Raw genomic sequence first — 4,450 nt, forward strand, 5'->3', positions numbered from 1 at the left:
CGAAATGAGGAATCATCACATGGCCAGAGGACACGCCTATGTTATTTTCTCAGTTTCTACCATGGCTTCTAGCAATAGGCGTGTCACCCGTCCGTGTTGATTTGGCTGGATTGCCCATGGCCATGTCGCACGATCGTGGCAATGTATCGAATCTCGTGTTGGGGAAAAATTTTGCTCTATTTTCACACGGCCATATTGCACGGCCGTGTCGCCTCCCGTGGTATGAGCACAGCCTAAGGCACGCCCGTGTGCCTGACCGTGTGGATTTGGAAAACCTATGTTCAACGACTTAGTTAATGATCTAGATGTTAAAAACTAAAATTCAAGGAAATCAACACTGTTAGTGCTCGGGTTACCTCCCGAGAAGCACTTATTTAGAGTCTAAGCTCGACTTACCTCTCTGTTGTGTGGTCATAATGGTGTGAGAAGTGTACACACCTCATTCCTGCTATCAATTTTATCAAAATAAGGTTTTAGATGAGTATTGTTTACCTTAAACGTGCTGAATTTCGAATGAGTTACCTCGACTGTACCGTATGGAAAAATGTTAAGTACCGTAAAAGGGATTGCTCCATTAGGTTTAGAAGTGGGAATGCGAGGGTCAGCTGCATCTAATAGTACTTCATCTCCAACCTTAAGTTGATTTGGTGAAACATTGAGTCTGTCATGGCGTGGTTTTGGTTTATTGTGTGTTCTTGGTTTCTGTGTACGCCATTCATCTAGTTCCTCGATCTGTAGCCTTCGTTCTTCATACATGAGTCCTTTGTTGTTATTTGAACATGGCTCATGTATGTTCTTCGAACGTATTTCTTGCAAAGAAGGCTGCGCCACATTATCAATATTAGTAGAATTATGAGCTTGAAGAGTGATTGTTTCGTCACCCACACGAAGTGTGAGTTCACTTGTACCAACATCAATAATAGTTCTAGCAGTTGCTAAAAAGGACCTTCTTAAAATTAAAGGTGCGTCACTATCCTCTTCTATGTCTAGAACAACAAAATCAATTGGGAATATAAATTTGTTAATTTAACAAGTACATCTTCAATAATACCCCTAGGAAATCTGATTGTTTTATCTGCCAATTGAATGCTCATCCTAATTTATTTGGGTTTCCCAAGACCTAGTTGTTTAAACATTTTATAGGGCATGACTTTAATACTAGCCCCTAAATCAGCCAAAGCATTGTTAACGTTTAAACTACCAATGAAACAAGGAATCGTTAAACTCCTTGGATCTTTCAACTTGTTAGGTAGCTTATTCTGTAGAATGGCTAAGCAAACTGCGTTCAACTCTACATACGACGCCTCATCCAACTTCTGCTTGTTTGCTAAAAGCTCATTTAAAAATTTAACTGCGTTTGGCATCTACGAAAGAGATTCAATAAATGGTAAGTTAATGTGTAATTTCTTTAATAGTTTAAGGAATTTACCAAATTGTTCGTTTGTGTGGTCTTTCCTTGTCACACTGGGGTATGGCACACGAAGTTTGCACTCTCTACTTATCAGTTTTTGCTCATTGTGGTCCATCTCACCTTTACCTTTACTTACCACAATTTCTTGCCTCGATTCTGGTTCAGGTTCAACTAACCCTTCTTCATATTGAACGGTAATCGCATTAAGCTGCTCCCTTGGGTTAGTTTCAGTATTACTCGGCAAATTACCTTGTGGTCATTCAGAAATCAATTTAGCAAGCTGGCCTATCTGAGTTTCGAGCCATTGGATCAATGCTTGTTGATTCTTAAGTGTTGTCTTGGTATTCTGAAAATGAGTTTCTGACACCGAGATAAATTTCGTTAGTATCTCCTTAAGGTACAGTTTCTTTTCCTGCTGGTAAGGTGGTTGTTGAAAGCTTGGAGGATGTTGTGGCCTTTGATTTCCTTGGCCACCCCACGAGAAGTTGGGATGGTTCTTCCAACCTGCACTATAAGTGTTACTGTATGGGTTATTTTGAGGTATAGAATTATTATTACCCATATATTGAACTTGTTCCTCCTCGGTGCAAGGGTTGAAAGATTGATATTCTGTGTGTACTCCTCCTCCATTTGAATCGTATCTCATCATTGGATGTACCTGAGTAGAACCACATAAACTGTCAATCTTTTTATTTAAAAGTTCTACCTGGTTATATAGTATAGTAACTGCGTCGAGGTTGAAAACACTAGTTGCTTTTCTCGGCTTTGTTCTCATGACTTGCCACTGATAGTTATTCAGTGACATCTCTTCAATACATTCGTAAGCCTCTTCAGGTGTTTTGTTGTTTAAAGTTCCACTAGCGGCTGCGTCGACAAGTTGCCTTGTTGAGGGGTTCACACCATTGTAAAAAGTCTGAACCTGCAGCCATAGAGGTAACCCATGGTGAGGGCACCTTCGTAATAAGTCCTTGTATCTCTCCCATGCATCATAAAGAGTTTCTAAATCCATTTGCACAAAAGAAGAGATATCATTCCACAATTTAGTCGTTTTAGCTGACGGAAAATATTTAAGTAAAAATTTATCGGTCATTTGTTCCCAAGTAGTGATTGACCCTTGTGATAACGAGTTCAACCATTGTTTAGCTTTGTTTCTCAATGAGAATGGGAACAACCGAAGGCGTATGGCATCTTCAGAAACGCCATTAATCTTAAAAGTGTCACAAAACTCTAGAAAATTCACCAAATGAGTGTTTGGATCCTTGTCCTGCAAACCATCAAACTGTTGTATCATTTGAATTGTGTTAGGTTTCAGTTCAAAATTATTTGTAGCAATAGCAGGTCTAACTATACTCGATTCGGTTTCTGTTAAAGTAGGTTTAGCATAATAATACATAGTATGAGGAGTAGGATTCTGATTTATTGGATCTGCAGCAACCACAGGAGGAAGCTGATTATTCTGATTGTAACACCCCGTACCCGAGACCGTTGCCGGAGTCGGACACGAGGGGTTAACAGACTTAATTCCCTTATTTTTACAATCCATTTTAAAAATTTCCAGACTAGCTGGCTAACTGCGTCACTGTCACCTTAAAAATCATATCTTGAGTTCCAAAACTCAAAAATCAGTTTCGTAACTTTTCCCTGAAACTAGACTCATATATCCATCTACAAAAGTTTTTCTAGAATTTTTGGTTGGGCCAATTAGTACAGTTTATTAGTTAAAGTCTCCCCTATTTCAGGGTTCGACTGCTCTGACCTTCATGCATTACGACTTATATATCTCCTTGTACAGGGCTTCAATACTTATGCCATTTGTTTCTAAAGAAACTAGATTCGAAAAGGAATCTATACATATATGGAATGACTTCTAACTATCTCTGGTTAATTTATAATGAATTTCCTAAGTCCGAACAGAGAATCCAGAAACCGCTCTGGCCCTGTTTCACAAAAACTTTAAAATCTCATAAAATACAGTTCATATGATCATTTCATTACTTCCCTATGAAAATAGATTCATCAAGGTTCAATTTCATAATTTATTCACTATTTAATTCCATTCCTACTATTTTTAGTGATTTTTCAAATTCACACCGCTGCTGCTGTCAACATCTGCCTTTAAGCTAGACTTTACCTATTACATAGTTTCCATGATTCACCCAACCCTTTAGCATATATAGCACAAAGTATGATCGTGATTAACCATTCCAATGGCCAATCATTGCCAAGCATATCCACACCTCTCAATAACCATATACATACAAAATGATTATAACATTATGCTCAAAATATATATAAGCCATTTTCGCATGGCTATCCAAATTCGTACAATACCGAAAGGTACATGACCAACATCAAAAAGGGTAGTCCTATACATGCCATTTCAGAGTTCAACCAAAAGTGTACCAAAGGGTCTTTGATAGTGTGGACGACTTTGACTTCGACAATCCCGAGTCCGATAGCTGACGAACCAAAATCTATAAAACAGAGATTCAAAGAACAGAGTAAGCATTTAATGCTTAGTAAGTTTTGAGCAATAAAATTAGGCACAATCAAGTATAGCATTCATATAACTAAGCGGATAATTTCATATACACATATTCTCAAAAATCAGTCCTACTTCACATTTCCAACCCTTATATTCATACATAAGGGATCAACTTAACCAAAGGCCAAAGCTCACTAATCGACTGAGCGGATAATATTTAAACTAAATCACTACTCCACTTTGCATATACTAAGCGTACCTTATCGTTGGGATTTTACGAGCGTATTAATTGAAATTATTACAGCAAGATCGCTCATTCCCAAACCAAGTACCTTCGGGGTTTAGCCGGATATAGCTACTCGCTCAAATGCCTTCGGGACTTATCCCGGTTATAGTAACTCACATAATTGCCTTCGGGACTTAGCCCGGTTATAGTAACTCACACAATTGCCTTCGGGACTTAGCCCGGTTATAGTAACTCGCACAAATGTAACACCCCGTACCCGAGTCCGTAGTCACATCATGAAACCATACATATATACATAAACACAAAT

The 4,450-nt window shown here is 38.4% G+C and overlaps 1 non-coding gene across 1 annotated transcript; it reads left to right on the forward strand.

The window, feature by feature from the left end:
* Positions 1 to 2,346: 2,346 nt before the first annotated feature.
* Positions 2,347 to 2,453, forward strand: LOC128281025 (small nucleolar RNA R71). The gene has a single exon (XR_008271242.1). It is a non-coding gene; the product is annotated as a small nucleolar RNA R71 (small nucleolar RNA).
* The last annotated feature ends 1,997 nt before the right edge of the window (positions 2,454 to 4,450 follow it).

Source organism: Gossypium arboreum, chromosome 9, assembly GCF_025698485.1.
Source record: "Gossypium arboreum isolate Shixiya-1 chromosome 9, ASM2569848v2, whole genome shotgun sequence".
In the NCBI taxonomy this organism is placed as follows: domain Eukaryota; kingdom Viridiplantae; phylum Streptophyta; class Magnoliopsida; order Malvales; family Malvaceae; genus Gossypium; species Gossypium arboreum.